Genomic DNA, 18,812 nt, shown 5'->3' on the forward strand with positions numbered 1-18,812 from the left:
TGGGGTGGCAATCCTTACATCAGACAAATTAGATTTTAAACCAAAGACTATAATAGGAGATGAGGAAGGACACTATATTGTACTTAAAGCATCTATCCAACAAGAAGATCTAAAAATTTTAACTATCTATGCCCCTAACATGGGAGAAGCCAATTATATAATCCAGTTAATAACAAATTCAAAGAAACACATCAACAATAATACAATAATAGTAGGGGACTTTAACACCCCCCTCACTGAAATGGACAGATCATCTAAGCAAAAGATCAACAAGGAAATAAAGACTTTAAATGACACACTGGACCAGATGGACTTCACAGATATATTCAGAACATTCCATCCCAAAGCAACGGAATACACATTCTTCTCTAGTGCCCATGGAACATTCTCCAGAATTGATCGCATCCTAGGTCACAAATCAGGTCTCAACCTGTACTAAAAGATTGGGATCATTCTCTGCATCTTTTCAGACCACAATGCTTTGAAACTAGAACTCAATCGGAAGAGGAACGTCGGAAAGAACTCAAATACATGGAGGCTAAAGAGCATCCTACTAAAGAATGAATGGGTCAACCAGGAAATTAAAGAAGAATTTAAAAAATTCATGGAAACCAATGAAAATGAAAACACAACTGTTCAAAATCTTTGGGATGCAGCAAAGGCAGTCCTAAGAGGAAAGTATATAGCAATACAAGCCTTTCTCAAGAAACAAGAAAGGTCTCAAATACACAACCTAACCCTACACCTAAAGGACCTGGAGAAAGAACAGCAAATAAAGCCTAAACCCAGCAGGAGAAGAGAAATAATAGAGATCAGAGCAGAAATCAATGAAATAGAAACCAAAAGAACAGTAGAGCAGATCAACAAAACTAGGAGCTGGTTCTTTGAAAGAATTAACAAGATTGATAAACCCCTGGCCAGGCTTCTCAAAAAGAAAAGAGAAATGACCCAAATCAACCAAATCATGAAAGAGGAGAGATCATAACCAACACCAAAGAAATACAAACAATTATAAGAACATATTATGAGCCACTATATGCCAGCAAATTAGGCAATCTGGAAGAAATGGATGCATTCCTAGAGATGTATCAACTACCAAAACTGAACCAAAAAGAAATAGAAAACCTGAACAGACCTATAACCACTAAGGAAATTGAAGCAGTCACCAAAAATCTCCCAACAGGGGCGCCTGAGTGGCTCAGATGGTTAAGCGTCTGCCTTCGGCTCAGGTCATGATCCCCGGGTCCTGGGATTGAGCCCCTAATCGGGCTCCCTGCTCAGTGGGGAGCCTGCTTCTCCCTCTGCCTCTCTCTCTCTCTCTGACTCTCAGGAATAAATAAATTAAAAAAACAATTTTTTTAAAAATCTCCCAACAAACAAGAGCCCAGGGCCAGATAGCTTCCCAGGGGAATTCTACAAACATTTAAAGAAGAGTTAATACCTATTCTTCTGAAACTGTTCCAAAAAATAGAAATGGAAGGAAAACTTCCAAACCCTTTTTATGAGGCCACCATTACCTTGATCCCCAAATCAAAGACCCCATCAAAAAGGAGAATTACAGACTAATATCCCTGATAAACATGGATGCAAAAATTCTCACCAAAATACTAGCCAATAGGAGCCAACTGTACATTAACAGGATTATTCACCGCGACCAAGTCGGATTTATTCCTGGGCTGCAAGGTTGGTTCAACATCTGTAAATCAATGTGATACACTACATTAATAAAAGAAAGAACAACAATTGATCCTCTCAATAGATGCAGAAAAAGCATTTGAAAAACTACAGCATCCTTTCTTGATTAAAACTCTTCACAGTATAGGGACAGAAGGTACATACCTCAATATCATAAAAGCCATCTATGAAAAACCTACAGAGAATATCATTCTCAATGGGGAAAAACTGAGAGCTTTCCCCCTAAGGTCAGGAACACAGCAGGGATGTCCACTATCACTACTGCTAGTCAACATAGTATTAGAAGTCCTAGCCATGGCAATCAGACAACAAAAAGAAATAAAAGGCATCTGATTCGGCAAAGAAGAAGTCAATCTCTCACTCTTTGCAGATGATATACTTTATGTGGAAAACCCAAAAGACTCCACCCCAAAACTGCTAGAACTCGTAGAAGAATTCAGTAAAGTGGCAGGATAGAAAATCAATGTACAGAAATCAGTGGCATTCCTATACACCAACAAGACAGAAGAAAGAGAAATTAGGGAGTCAATCCCATTTACAATTGCACCCAAAACCATAAGATACCTAGGAACAAATCTAACCAAAGAGGCTAAGAATCTGTACTCAGAAAACTATAAAATACTAATGAAAGAAACTGAGGAAGACACAAAGAAATGGAAAAACGTTCCATGCTCATGGATTGGAAGAACAAATATTGTGAAGATGTCAATGCTACCTAGAGCAATCTACACATTCAATGCGATCCCTATCAAAATACCATGCACTTTTTTCAAAGACATGGAACAAATCATCCTAAAATTTGTATGGAACCAGAAAAGACCCCGAACAGCCAGAGGAATGTTGAAAAAGAAAAGCAAAGCTGGCGGCATCACAATTCCGCACTTCCAGCTCTACTACAAAGCTGTCATCATCAAGACAGTATGGTACTGGCACAAAAACAGACACATAGATCAATGGAACAGAATCGAGAGCCCAGAAATGGACCCTCAACTCTATGGTCAACTCATCTTTGACAAGGCAGGAAAGAATGTCCAATGGAAAAAAGACAGTCTCTTCAACAAATGGTGTTGGGAAAATTGGACAGCCACATGCAGAAGAATGAAACTGGACCATTTCCTTACACCACACACAAAAATAAACTCAAAATGGTTGAAAGACCTCAATGTGAGACAGGAGTCCATCAAAATCCTAGAGGAGAACACAGGCAGCAACCTTTTCGACCTCAGCCGCAGCAATTTCTTCCTAGAAACATCGCCAAAGGCAAGGGAAGCAAGGGCAAAAATGAACTATTGGGACTTCATCAAGATAAAAAGTTTTTGCACAGCAAAGGAAACAGTCAATAAAACCATAAGACAACCGACAGAATGGGAGAAACTATTTGCAAATGACATATCAGATAAAGGGCTAGTATCCAAAATCTATAAAGAACTTACCAACTCAACACCCAAAGAACAAATGATTCAATCAAGAAATGGGCAGAAGCCATGAACAGACATTTTTCCAAAGAAGACATCCAAATGGCCAACAGACACATGAAAAAGTGCTCAACATCGCTCGGCATCAGGGAAATCCAAATCAAAACCCCAATGAGATACCACCTCACACCAGTCAGAATGGCTAAAATTAACAAGTCAGAAATGACAGATGTTGGTGAGGATGCGGAGAAAGGGGAACCCTCCAACACTGTTCATGGGAATGCAAGCTGCTGCAGCCACTCTGGAAAAACAGTATGGAGGTTCCTCAAAAAGTTGAAAATAGAGCTACCCTACAACCCAGCAATTGCCCTACTGGGTATTTGCCCCAAAGATACAAATGTAGTGATCTGAAGATACCCATCAACAGATGAATGAAGAAGATGTAGTATATATATATAACAGAACATTATGCAGACATCAAAAAACCTGAAATCTTGCCATTTGCAACGACGTGGATGGAAGTAGAGGGTATTATGCTAAGCGAAATAAGTCAATCAGAGAAAGACATGTATCATATGATCTCACTGATATGAGGAATTCTTAATCTCAGGAAACAAACTGAGGGTTGCTGGAGTGGTGCGGGGGAGGGGTGGGATGGGGTGGCTGGGTGATAGACATTTGGGAGGGTATATGCTATGGTGAGTGCCGTGAATTGTGTAAGACTGAAGAATCACAGACCTGTACCTCTGAAACAGATAATACATTATATATTAAAAAAAAAAAAAAGAAGATAGTAGGAAGCAAAAAATGAAGGGGGGGAGGTCAGAGGGGGAGATGAACCATGAGAGACAATGGACTCTGAGAAACAAACTGAGGGTTCTAGAGGGGAGGGGGTGGGGGAATGGGTTAGCCTGGTGATGGGTATTAAAGAGGGCACGTATTGAATGGAGCACTGGGTGTTATATGCAAATAATGAATCATGGGACACTACATCAAAAACTAATGATGGTGATTAATATAACATAATAAAATAAAATTTTTAAAAAAAGATTTGAGAAAGAGAGAGCACGCGCACGTGGGGGTAGGGGCAGAGGGAGAGAACCCTGAGGCAGACTCCCTGCTGAGCGCAGAGACAGATGCAGGGCTCAATCTTGTGACCCATGAGATCATGACATGAGCAGAAACCAAGAGTTGGATGCCCAACTGACTGAGCCACACAGGCGCCCCTATGCTAAGCATCCTATGAGCTCTTTGTGCTTTATCTCATTTACATCCCAATAGAGACAGTGCTGCTTTTACTCCCATTTACAGATGGCAGAATCTAGGCACAGGAAGGTCAAGGAACTGGCCCATGATTATTTGAGTGAGTAAGTGGGGCGCTGGAGTGTTGATGTGGTTCTTCATTACAGAGTTCATGTTCTTAATCACTCTGCTTTTCCACCTATACATCTCCACAGACATCATGCCCCCCACGCAGATTCTCCCCACTCCGTCACCTCTATGCGTTCCCTCTTACAGGGCTTCTCTTCCCTCTGCCTTCACTCATGCTGATGTCTCCTGTTTCATACGGTTGCCTCACACAAATGACCTACTGAATGAATGAGCCTTTTATTCAGCTGGTTATCCCCCCTATATGTATTGTTTGCATTCACATTTAATTGTTCGCTCTTTGTCGTTACTGAATAGAGGTAAAGAATTTCAAGCTTTGGAGTCAGAAAGGTTTAAGGTCAAGCTCCATTGCCATCACATAATAGTCATGTAACCTTGGGTGACTCACTGAACATGTCCCGGCATCAGTTTCCTCATCTGTAAAGTATGAATTTAAAAAAGCTCCCGTGCCATAGGTTCGTTGAGAGAAGTGAATGAGATCGTTAATATATGCAAATCACTCTTCAATGTTTCTGCTACATAATGAATGTTTATTACTCTGTAGTACTAGCAGCAGCAAAAGCAGCAGTAATAGTAATGGTAGTAATATTATTACTATTAGTAGTAGTAGTAATAATAAATAATGGTAGAAGTAGCAGCAGTACTAAATCTGAATGTCAGGAGTGTCACCCAAACCCAAGAAATCTATAGAAGATGAACATAAAGCTCAATTCCATGGCCAGGGGAAGTTCAATTCTATGACTTCCCCAAGATTTCCATTAATTGTCCTCCCCACCCCCCCACCCTTACCACTTATGGTCTGCTCTCCACAGAGCTACCAGCAAAAGCCGTTACAAATTCAAATCAGATTTAAAAAAAAACAAAAACAAAACAAAAATCAAATCAGATCATGTTACTTATCTGCTCCAAACCCTCCAATGGTTCCCCATCCCACACCTCACCCCATTCACAGTGAAATCCAGATTTCCTTGCCATTCAACAGCCCATGCGATATGCCCCCGGCTGTCTGGCCAACCCCCTCTCCTTCCACTCCTCCCTGCACTCACTCTGCTCCAGATCTGCTACTTGCTGCTCTCAGTTTGGCCAACCATTCTCCATCTCAAGGCTTTTTTCACTGGTTCCCACTGCCCCAGGCTCTCCTACCCGAGACAGCCTATGACTCACCCTCTTGTTTCATTCAGGTCTCTGTTCCAATGTCTCCTCCCCAGAGGCTTTCTGACCACCATGTACCATCATCACACCACCATCTTTCCCTCCTAATTTTCCTTCTTAGCACTCAGCACCCCAGTTACATTAAATGTCTCCCCCCAGCACATGAACTCCATGGGATCAAGGACTTTTCCACTGGGTTCACTGCAGTATCCCTAGTTCTGTAAGACTGTCCAGCACTTAGTCATGCTCAGTGAGTATTTCTTGACCAAGTGGCATCCTGATTCAACGGAATCACTTCATGTCACATTATCTTGCCAGTGTTCCATGAATCATGGCTGCAGTCCTCATTGTGCTGACCCAGACACAAAACTCGGCCTCTTCCTTTATTTCCCAGAAGCAAACACTAACAAAAGCACCTGTAGAAGTTATCTGTGGGTGGTGAATTCTATTGAAAATTACAGGGTACACAGGGCAGACAAGAGAAAAGCTCCCAAAGTAGTAAAAAAAGCCCTTCAACTATTACTGAAATGCTTTGGTCATCCTGGGACTAGAGAATATTTATGGGCCACTTCATTCCATCTCATGTCTGAGCCTTACCCTACTTCACTGATGGTAGGTTCCCCTCTTTCTCAATCTCTTTTTAACACTTTACTCTCCCTCTTCTATTTCCCTTTCTTCTGTGTTCCTTCTCCCTCTACCTCAAGAGCAAAGCCACCTTTCTTTCATCTCACACAGAGCCATGTAGCCTTTTCTTTCATTGCCTTGTTTTTTTTCGCTGAAATCCAGGCACTCTGAGCTTTACTGAAAGCTGCAAGTGGCTTCTCAAGGGATTTCTCTCAACAAAAAACAGTCTCAACATATAAAAGGAATTCCAATGCCAACTAATAATATAATTAAAGTTTTCACATCTGCCGCACTAGTGTTTGTATAAGATTGTTATCCCTTCAGGAAGAAGAGCTATGTTATAATGAACTCAGAAAACATTTAGAAAACACCACACATGTGACTAACTCTCTGTAGGAACTGGTTACACAGAGATGAAAAGATGTGGGTTTGGTGCTCCAAGGGGCCACCGTCTAAGGGGAGAATAAGGCATAAGAAAAAACTATTTCAGTATTAGGTAATAAGCCCAACATTGAAATATGTGTAAGGCCCAGCAAAATACAGAGACAGTATCACAATTTGGAGTTGTACATTAATGGTCTCCACTCCAGATTGTAATTTCCTTGAGGGAAAAGAGTTTCCTTGAAGAAGGACAAAGTCTCCTCAGGGGAGAGTGATACTGAGGAATATGGCATTGGAACAGCATTTTGAAGGAGGATGAAACAGAAATGGGGAAGAGTATCCTGGGCAGATGAAAAACCATGTGCAAAGATGTAAAGGTGCAGGCCAGCTTTGAATTTGGAGAACAATAAATGACTTGGTAGAGCTGGGACATAAAACAGGGTTGGGGGATCATGGAAGATAGGGTTCCAGAGGCAAGTGGGACCTGGCCTTACTACACCCTCTGTGCTGAATCGAGCACAGTGCTAGCTTCAGAATAAGCATGCATTGCACTGGTGGTCTTGAACTTTTGGGCACATGGTTCCATAAGATGCAGGGTAGATGTGTGCATTCTCAAGACTCAGAATATGTGGACTCAGAACTTCTAGAGCAGAAGTACTCAAAGGACAGTCCACAGACCAGCAACATCAGCATCACCTGGGGTCCTGTTAGAAATGCACATTCTCGGGGGCGGAGCAAGATGGCGGAGGAGTAGGAGACCTAGATTTTGTCTGGTCTCAGGAATTCAGCTGAATAGGGATCAAACCATTCTGAACACCTACGAACTCAACAGGAGATCGAACAGGAGAGTAGCAACAACTCTCTGAACAGAGAAGCGACCACTTACTGGAAGGTAGGGCGTGCGGAGAAGTGAATCCGAGGCGATATTCGGGAGGATAGACGGCGGGGGAGGGGCCTCCGCCGGCCGCTTCTGGCAAGTGCTAGAGCCGCGGAGCACAAAATCGGACCTTTTAGAAGTTGGCTCGGCGGAGGGACATCGCTACAGTGGCTAAGCGGGGGGTGGAATCCTCCCGGGACAGTGTGGTCTCAGGACCCTTGGGGTCACAGAGAGACAGGGGGTGCCTGAGTGCGCCAGAGCTCCCAGGTATCAGAGCAGGGAAGCCGGCTGCAGAAACGGAGCAGAGTCGCGGGCTCTCAGCTCGGGGTTGCCATAAACTGTGATCTGCGGCCCAGTCGGGGCACGGCTCCCCCAGCAGGGACGCAACAAGCAGCAGATCCGGGGAGACTCCCCTTCCTTCCCGGGGAGGAGCGGTGCGGGAACGCACTGCAGGGATCTGCTGGGTTTGGAGACTCCGCGCGGGGTCGGGTGCCAGAGATAGCAATGCTCGATCACAGGCCGGGTGAGCACGGAGTGCGGCCGGAGACCGGGGACACGGAAGTGACTGCTTTTCTCTGGGGGCGCACTGAGGAGCGGGGCCCCGAGTTCTCAGCTCCTCCGGGTGGAGATTGGGAGGCCACCATTTCTGCCCTGGTCCTCCAAAGCTGGACCGAGAGCTTGCAGGGAACAAAAAAGCTCCTGAGAGCAAACCGGAGCAGCTTCCTTAGCCCGGACCTACAAGGGCGGGGCAATTCCGCCCCCGGCAAAGACATTTGGAAACCACAGCAACAGGCCCCTCCCCCAGAAGATCAGCACAAACAGCCCGCAAGCCAAGACCAAGTTGATCAATCAAGGAGAATAGAACTCCAGCGCTAGGGGAATACTGCACATAGATTCATGGCTTTTTTTTTTTTTTTTTACCATGATTCATTATTTCATCAAAGTTAATTTTTGTTGACTGTTTTTTTCTTTTTCTTTTTCCCTTTTTCAACCCACATCTTATAAATCCCTTTTAAAAAAAAAAACTTTTTATTTTTCATTTTTAGAGTCATATTTTATTCCTTCATAGTAGTTACCCTTAGTTTTGGCATATATATATAAGTTGTTCTCTCTTTAAAATTTTGAGGTACAGTTTCTTCTAACAGATCAAAATATACCCTAAATCACTAGTGTATGGCTTTGTTCTAGTCTCCTGCCTGATCACATTCTCTCCCTTTTTCCTTTTTTTTTTTCTTAAATCTTCTTTCTTTTTTCAAACAACTTATCTTACCAAGTCCTTTTATAAAATCTTTTATAATTTTCATCTTTACAGTCATCTTCCATCCCTTCATTGTATCAACCCTTATTTTGTACATATATGTCTTTCTACCTTTAAAATTTTAGGAGGCACTTTTTTCTAACAGACCAAAATACGCCCAAAATCTAGTGTGTGGCACTGATCTATGCACTAGCCTGATCATATTTGATCATATTCTGCCTTTTTTGTTTTGTTTTGTTTTTGTTTTTATCTTTTTTTATCTTTTTTTTTCTTTTTCTCTTTCTTTTTTCTTTCTTTCCCTTTCTTTTCCCCTGGTTTCAGGTCTTTTCTGATTTGTATACAGTATATTTGCTGGGGACGTTGTAAACCTGTTAGCATTTTGTTCTCTCATTCATCTATTCTCCTCTGGACAAAATGACAAGACGAAAGAAATCACCTCAGCAAAAAGAACAAGAGGTAGTACCGTCAGCCAGGGACCTACTCAATACGGACATTAGTACGATGTCGGACCTAGAGTTCACAATCATGACTTTAAAGATACTAGCTGGGCTTGAAAAAAGCGTGGAAGTTATTAGAGAAACCCTTTCTGGAGAAATAAAAGAACTAAAATCTAACCAAATCGAAATCAAAAAGGCTATTGATGAGGTGCAATCAAAAATGGGGGCACTAAATGCTAGGATAAATGAGGCAGAAGAGAGAATCAGCGATATAGAAGACCAAATGATGGAAAATAAAGAGGCTGAGAAAAAGAGAGAGAAACAACTACAGGATCACGAGGGCAGAATTCGAGAGATAAGTGATACGATAAGACGAAACAACATTAGAATAATTGGGATCCCAGAAGAAGAAGAGAGAGAGAGAGGGGCAGAAGGTATATTGGAGCAAATTATAGCAGAGAACTTCCCTAATGTGAGGAAGGAAACAGGCATTAAAATCCAGGAGGCACAGAGAACCCCTCTCAAAATCAATAATAATAGGTCAACACCCCGACATCTAATAGTAAAACTTACGAGTCTCAGAGACAAAGAGAAAATCCTGAAAGCAGCTCGGGAGAAGAGATATGTAACCTACAATGGTAGAAACATTAGATTGGCAACAGACCTATCCACAGAGACCTGGCAGGCCAGAAAGGACTGGCAAGATATCTTCAGAGCCCTAAACGAGAAAAATATGCAGCCAAGAATACTATATCCTGCTAGGCTATCATTGAAAATAGAAGGAGAGATTAAAAAGCTTCCAGAACAAACAAAAACTAAAGGAATTTGCAAACACGAAACCACCCCTCCAAGAAATATTGAGAGGGGTCCTCTAAGCAAAGAGAGAACCTAAAAGCAGCAAAGAGCAGAAACGAACACAGACAACAGAAGGTTAACAGTCACCTTACAGGTAATACAATGGCACTAAATTCATACCTTTCAATAGTTACCCTGAATGTAAATGGGCTAAATGCCCCAATCAAAAGACACAGGCTATCAGATTGGATTAAAAAACAAGACCCATCAATATGCTGTCTGCAAGAGACTCATTTTAGACCCAAAGACACCCCCAGATTGAAAGTGAGGGGGTGGAAAACCATTTACCATGCTAATGGACACAAAAAGAAAGCTGGGGTGGCAATCCTTATATCAGACAAACTAGATTTTAAAACAAAGACTGTAATAAGAGATGAGGAAGGACACTATATCCTACTTAAAGGGTCTATCCAACAAGAAGATCTAACAATTGTAAATATCTATGCCCCGAACATGGGAGCAGCCAATTATATAAGGCAATTAATAACAAAAGCAAAGAAACACATTGACAACAATACAATAATAGTGGGGGACTTTAACACCCCCCTGACTGAAATGGACAGATCATCTAAGCAAAAGATCAACAAGGAAATAAAGACTTTAAATGACACACTGGACCAAATGGACTTCACAGACATATTCAGAACATTCCATCCCAAAGCAACGGAATACACATTCTTCTCTAGTGCCCATGGAACATTCTCCAGAATTGATCACATCCTAGGTCACAAATCAGGTCTCAATCGGTACCAAAAGATTGGGATCATTCTCTGCATATTTTCAGACCACAATGCTTTGAAACTAGAACTCAACCACAAGAGGAAAGTCGGAAAGAACTCAAATACATGGAGGCTAAAGAGCATCCTACTAAAGAATGAATGGGTCAACCAAGAAATTAAAGAAGAATTAAAAAAATTCATGGAAACCAATGAAAATGAAAACACAACTGTTCAAAATCTTTGGGATACAGCAAAGGCAGTCCTGAGAGGAAAGTATATAGCAATACAAGCCTTTCTCAAGAAACAAGAAAGGTCTCAAATACACAACCTAACCCTACACCTAAAGGAGCTGGAGAAAGAACAGCAAATAAAGCCTAAACCCAGCAGGAGAAGAGAAATCATAAAGATCAGAGCAGAAATCAATGAACTAGAAACCAAAAGAACAGTAGAACAGATCAACGAAACTAGGAGCTGGTTCTTTGAAAGAATTAACAAGATTGATAAACCCCTGGCCAGACTGATCAAAAAGAAAAGAGAAATGACCCAAATCAACAAAATCATGAATGAAAGAGGAGAGATCACAACCAACACCAAAGAAATACAAACAATTATAAGAACATATTATGAGCAACTCTATGCCAGCAAATTAGATAACCTGGAAGAAATGGGTGCATTCCTAGAGATGTATCAACTACCAAAACTGAACCAGGAAGAAACAGAAAACCTGAACAGACCTATAACCACTAAGGAAATTGAAGCAGTCATCAAAAATCTCCCAACAAACAAAAGCCCAGGGCCAGATGGCTTCCCAGGGGAATTCTATCAGACATTTCAAGAAGAATTAATACCTATTCTCCTGAAACTGTTCCAAAAAATAGAAATGGAAGGGAAACTTCGAAACTCATTTTATGAGGCCAGCATTACCTTGATCCCAAAACCAGACAAAGACCCCATCAAAAAAGAGAATTACAGACCAATATCCTTGATGAACATGGATGCAAAAATTCTCACCAAAATACTAGCCAATAGGATCCAACAGTACATTAAAAGGATTATTCACCAGGACCAAGTGGGATTTATCCCTGGGCTGCAAGGCTGATTCAACATCCGCAAATCAATCAATGTGATAAAATACATTAACAAAAGAAAGAACAAGAATCATATGATCCTCTCAATAGATGCAGAAAAAGCATTTGACAAAGTACAACATCCTTTCTTGATCAACACTCTTCAGAGTATAGGGATAGAGGGTACATACCTCAATATCATAAAAGCCATCTATGAAAAACCTACAGCGAATATCATTCTCAATGGGGAAAGGCTGAGAGCTTTTCCCCTAAGGTCAGGAACGCGGCAGGGATGTCCACTCTCACCACTGCTATTCAACATAGTATTAGAAGTCCTAGCCACAGCAATCAGACAACAAAAAGAAATCAAAGGCATCCAAATTGGCAAAGAGGAAGTCAAACTCTCACTCTTTGCAGATGATAGGATACTGTATGTGGAAAACCCAAAAGACTCCACCCCAAAACTGCTAGAACTCATACAGGAATTCAGTAAAGTAGCAGGATATAAAATCAATGCACAGAAATCAGTGGCATTCCTATACACCAACAACAAGACAGAAGAGAGACAAATCAAGGAGTCTATCCCATTCACAATTGCACCCAAAACCATTAGATACCTAGGAATAAATCTAACCAAAGAGGCAAAGGATCTGTACTCAGAAAACTATAAAATACTCATGAAAGAAATTGAAGAAGACACAAAGAAATGGAAAAACGTTCCATGCTCATGGATTGGGAGAATCAACATTGTGAAGATGTCAATGCTACCTAGAGCAATCTACACATTCAATGCAATCCCCATCAAAATACCATCCACTTTTTTCAAAGAAATGGAACAAATAATCCTAAAATTTGTATGGAACCAGAAGAGACCCAAAATAGCCAGAGGAATACTGAAAAAGAAAAGCAAAGCTGGCGGCATCACAATTCCGGACTTCCAGCTCTATTACAAAGCTGTCATCATCAAGACAGTATGGTACCTGCACAAAAACAGACACATAGATCAATGGAACAGAATCGAGAGCCCAGAAATGGACCCTCAACTCTATGGTCAACTTATTTTTGACAAAGCAGGAAAGAATGTCCAATGGCGAAAAGACAGTCTCTTCAACAAATGGTGTTGGGAAAATTGGACAGCCACATGCAGAAGAATGAAACTGGACCATTTCCTTACACCACACACAAAAATAGACTCCAAATGGTTGAAAGACCTAAACGTGAGACAGGAGTCCATCAAAATCCTAAAGGAGAACACAGGTAGCAACCTTTTCGACCTTAGCCGCAGCAACTTCTTCCTAGAAACATCGCCAAAGGCACAGGAAGCCAGGGCAAAAATGAACTCTTGGGATTTCATCAAGATAAAAAGCTTTTGCACAGCAAAAGGAACAGTCCACAAAACCAAAAGACAACCGACAGAATGGGAGAAAATATTTGCAAATGACATATCAGATAAAGGGCTAGTATCCAAAATCTATAAAGAACTTATCAAACTCAACACCCAAAGAACAAATAATCCAATCAAGAAATGGGCAGAAGACATGAACAGACATTTCTCCAAAGAAGACATCCAAATGGCCAACAGGCACATGAAAAAGTGCTCAACATCGCTCAGCATCAGGGAAATCCAAATCAAAACCTCCATGAGATACCACCTCACACCCGTCAGAATGGCTAAAATTAACAAGTCAGGGAACGACAGATGTTGGCGGGGATGCGGAGAAAGGGGAACCCTCCTACACTGTTGGTGGGAATGCAAGCTGGTGCAACCCCTCTGGAAAACAGTATGGAGGTTCCTCAAACAGTTGAAATTAGAGCTACCGTTCGATCCAGCAATTGCACTACTGGGTATTTACCACAAAGATACAAATGTAGGGACCCGAAGGGGTACGTGTACCCCAATGTTTATAGCAGCAATGTCCACAATAGCCAAACTGTGGAAAGAGCCAAGATGCCCATCAACAGATGAATGGATAAAGAAAAAGTGGTATATATACACAATGGAATATTATGCAGCCATCAAAAGGAATGAGATCTTGCCATTTGCAATGACGTGGATGGAACTGGAGGGTGTTATGCTGAGTGAAAAGTCAATCAGAGAAAGACATGTATCACATGACCTCACTGATATGAGGAATTCTTAATCTCAGGAAAGAAACTGAGTGTTACTGGAGTGGTTGGGGGTGGGAGGGATGGGGTGGCTGGGTGATAGACATTGGGGAGGGTATGTGCTACGGTGAGCGCTGTGAATTGTGCAAGACTGTTGAATCACAGATCCGTACTTCTGAAACAAATAACGCAACATATTTTAAGAAAAAAGAAAAAGAAGAAGATAACAGGAGAGGAAGAAAAGGGGAGTATGTCAGAGGGGGAGACAAACCATGAGAGATGATGGACTCTGAAAAACAAACTGAGGGTTCTAGAGGGAAAGGGGGTAGGGGGATGGGTTAGCCTGGTGATGGGTATTGAGGAGGGCACGTTCTGCATGGAGCACTGGGTGTTATGAACAAACAATGAATCATGGAACACTGCACCAAAAACTAATGATGTAATATATGGTGATTAACATAACAATAAAAAAATTTTAAAAAAGAAATGCACATTCTCTGGCCCTCCCAGACCTTCTGGATCAGAAACTCAGGGTGTGGGGCCCAGCAAACTGTATTTTAACTAACATTCCATGCAAGTTCTGATGCATGCTCAAGTTTGAGGACCCCCTGATCTAGGCATGGGGCTCAAAATCTATACCAAAAAAACAAACCAAATGCACACATATCTTTGATGATCTGCCCAGTTTGAGAACCTCCACTCTAGACATGTCCCTTATCTTTACTGCTGTTGGCTTAGTACCACACTGACAGATGTACCCTTTTACAACTAGCTTGTGCTTCCTTTGAAAGACCTGTGTCCACTAGGTCCTTAAAAAAATATGAAATAGACTAGACTCTGGGGAGGGAGGACAGGCTAGTTCTCTGATGTTCACATGCTCCAACGAAGAGGGAAAAGCAATTGTCTCTTTGCTAAAGGCATTGAATCACACAAAGACAAGAGATGCCCTGAGAAAAGAGAAGCAAATTTAGAACAAGCAAGAGATACTTCCCCATTCAGCATTCACTCAACTTGCAGAATTGGGTGATTTATGTCTTTCAATGAATATTCAAGATGATTCTTTTCACCCAAATACAATTAACACCATTCAGTATTTTTATTCAACAGACAATATACCATATAGACAATATTAAACAGACAATACCCAATTATAATGAACACCAGGGAATATTTTTATTAAATAGACAATGTAATGATAAGAGGCTTCTGAAAGATTATTTCATATTTCATTTGTGCTCTGATCAACCTCTGGAAGAGGCTTGATTCTCTATGTGTAAGGAATTGTGCCCTCTGAATAGATTCCTTCCCTGGACATTAACCACTTTTTGAATAATGCATGTGTCAGTTACAATGAAAGCATCTGTATCTGGTGAATTTCTTTGGTTGGAGCATCACACTCATTTGCCGGCAATGACAGGATTAAGGGTTTAGTCCTTGTGTAGTAAGAATGAGGAAATGAACAGTTTAGGGTAAGAAACAATAAAGTGGACAGAAGTGGATGGTAACACATGAGGACCTTGGGACTTCATAACTTCATAACTATGTGCCAAAAAGAATGAAGATGGTGATGATGATGATGATGATGAAGAAGAAGATGGTAATGAGTCAAGAATGACTCCGAAGTTTATGTCTGTTTGTGGGACCTCCTGGATAGCCTGTAGATTTGAACCTCTGAAAAACTTGAGGGCATCAGTGAAATGACATCATAACTGTAAGAAATTCCCCCAAGGAAAGTTTTATCACATAGAAAACAAATCCTCCACTGAAGTCTTCTAAATTGCCTTAAATTGAAATGCATGGAGTCCCCACTTTGGTGTTATCATCACATGGTGTAATGGTAATTTTGTCTGGCAGTGGGCCCAGGAAATTATGGATCATTCAAGGGCCATGTGAAAAATGTGTGAACAAAACTGCCATCAGTTACTCACCTATTGGCAAAATAGCCAGTAACCTGTTTAAGTGGTTCATGTCATTTGAAAAGATCTTGCAGATTACTCGACAGGTAGTGCTTTAATGTAACATTGAGTCTGGTCTGCTCACTTTCCTATAGTGCCTGCTAGAGACAGAGTCAGCGTGCACAAATAGAGGACGCATCTATCAAAGGACAATGAAGCTATGTTTTCATGTGTAGTATAAATATTTAGGTAAATCTGTTTCAAGCTTTATTGCGTATACCAATCCCCTAAGAATCTTGTTAAAATACACATTCTGATTCAATAGGTTCTGAGGGTCCTGGGATTCCGTAGTTGTAACAAGCTCCCAGGCGCTGCCAATGTTGCTGGTCTCCAGACCACTCTTTGAATAGCAAAGATCTAGGTTGTAAAAATCTGAGTTAACATGTGTAAACCATTCCTCTCCTCTCTCAAAGATCTTAATAACCTCAAAAATCATCTGTCAGAGCAGTATAACAAGGAGTTACAATCAATAAAATTTAAACTCAAAGAATCAAACTACCAGGGTGAACATCTAAATAAATGTCCAACAGTAAGTGCCAACAACCACTCCAAGATCCCACTTTTTGCTACCGCCATGTGCTGAGTGCTTATTGGATGCCAGGCACCATGTATAGTTTCCTCTGTGCCATCCAGTCATGCTGAGGTCTGAATTCAAGCAAACTGGATACATAAAACAGATGAAGGGAAGGTGCCACCCATGGGTACCATTTATTAAGCTCTTATGCTATGCAAGGCACTTTACATTCTCCCACTTAATCCTCACAATGATAGGAGAGAAATATTATCCATGTCCCCATTTTTCAGAACAGGAAGCCAAGATAGAAATTAAGCCATTTGTTCAAATTCTTACTGTTCTTAAGTGGGTAACTGAGAATTTGAACCTTGGGTCTGTTGACCTATTATTCAGCTTCTATCAGATTTTATATCATTTGGAATGGAAATGTGGCTCCCAATCCTAAAATAAGATAAGCAGCTAATAGAATGGTCTGAGAAAGTGAAGAACCCTCCCAAAAGTGTGTGAGTGAATGAACACACACACACACACACACACACACACACACACACACACACCTGCTAATGAGCCCTTACTTAACCCCGGGCAACCCACAGTCTTCCAGATCATTAGCCCCCTAGTTACAGTCCAAATCCATATTGTCAAGGCTGCAATCATCTATAATTCAGAAAAGACTTCTACAAAAAACCCAACAGACTGGCAATTCCCTACTGCGCTTCAAGTGATTAATCAACCAAGTCAATCAACATGTTCTTAAAACTAGGCTGAGATCACCTGCAAAGGCATTTCTAATCAACCAGATCTGAGCAGTGGGCTCTAGCAGGTGGGATCACGGGAATGATTTTGTAACCACTTTTCTAGCCCTTGGGGAGCCAGAGGTAGTTGATGACAGAGTGAGGTGGGAAGAGGGGAATTTCAAAGAATTTTAGTAGTGTAAGTAGGCTCTTTCTTGTAACTGTTATCCAAGGAGTTAGAATAGACCAACCTCACGCTATGTCAGTTGCACCACTATATACAGAAACATGCTAATTGGAAGGAACATGACTTTTAGCTATCAGGAGAAATTAATGGGAACTTGGAACCTGACTGGATTGTACAGGTTTTAAAGCTTGTTGGGAGAGGGGAGGCGGTGTAGATGAAGAGAGAGAATGTGTGGAATGCAGTGTGGGCTTGTTTTAACAGCGAGAGAACACTTTTAAAAGACACACACAGCTGGTGAGATAATGAGTTATATTGATCAGAAGTGAATCCTCACATGTTGGGGGACGGAAAACATTAAATAATAAATATATAAAATGCATTTGATTGGAACAATGACCTCCAAAGCAAGATGTGCACAAAAATATCCCACTGAGATATGGGGAGAGATGTTAGAACTTCTAACGTTTCTTTTTACTTAAAATTAAGAAAGAAATTAAGCTTTAGGGATATTTAACACATGATTGCAGTGGGATAAGCATGCAATGTGTAAATGAGCACACACACATTTGGGTGTATAATTACACATTTTTCCTGGGAGAGAGGAGACCAGCAAGATCATTTATACATGAATATGTGTGTTTAGACATATTCTAAATGTTATGTTGGTAGAAACAAAATAGAATGGATAAATAGTGTTAGATATTAACATAATGGATCATTAGACAGCTGTTAAAATGAATAAACTGAATTTAGATAAATCTCAAACAAAATGCCAAGTGAAAAAAGTTAAGCTGCAGAATAGGGTTCAGTGTGATTTCATTCATGTGTCGTTTTAAAAACATACAAAACAATATCCTAAGTTGCTTATTAATGCATGCTTATATAGAAAGCTCAATCGTGGATGAGAGCAGTGCTCACAAATTTTATAGGAGTGGGAACACCTGGGAGAAAATGAAGGGCACAAGATTAGGGAAGGCCACAAGGAAAGTCAGAACAAAGCATCCAGCGCATTCACTCTGGGAGGCAATAGTGACTGCTCGCTGGTTTATTAAATTAACATCCTCTTCGTATGTTCAAAACATTTCATAGGAATCAAAGATGTGAAATGTGCTTACCTGGTGGGTCGAGGAGAACGTATCCTGGACGTGGATAAGTCACAGCGTGGGGAGGCTTCAGAGACTTTACTTTCTTGTGACTTCAAGAGTGAGATGAGCTGAAAACAGTGTGTTCAGCCAAGAGAAGCAGAGGGTGCAGCCAAGAGTAAACCATGCCGCTGCCACTTCTGAGCTGACCCTGAATGGGGCTCTCTCTTCCTGCTAATTGCATTGTAATTAGCAGAGCCACATGCAAATGGAAATCAAATGAGGTGGAGCAATGTGCCATGCAGTCCTATGAACCCCATCTTGGAGGATTTGGGGTGAATCTGAGAGGGACATGAGAGGACAAA

General features: G+C 41.2%; 1 long non-coding RNA gene across 3 annotated transcripts in view; it reads right to left on the reverse strand.

The window, feature by feature from the left end:
- The window catches only part of LOC113931859, a 108,738-nt gene extending 90,169 nt beyond the window's left edge, over nucleotides 1–18,569 (reverse strand). For all 3 annotated transcript variants that reach the window (XR_004819340.1, XR_004819339.1, XR_003522895.2), the window contains exon 1: nucleotides 18,481–18,569. This is a non-coding gene — a long non-coding RNA (uncharacterized LOC113931859). The remainder of the gene's footprint in view (nucleotides 1–18,480) is intronic.
- Nucleotides 18,570–18,812: the final 243 nt, after the last annotated feature.

The sequence above is a fragment of the Zalophus californianus genome, chromosome 10, assembly GCF_009762305.2.
Source record: "Zalophus californianus isolate mZalCal1 chromosome 10, mZalCal1.pri.v2, whole genome shotgun sequence".
NCBI lineage: Eukaryota > Metazoa > Chordata > Mammalia > Carnivora > Otariidae > Zalophus > Zalophus californianus.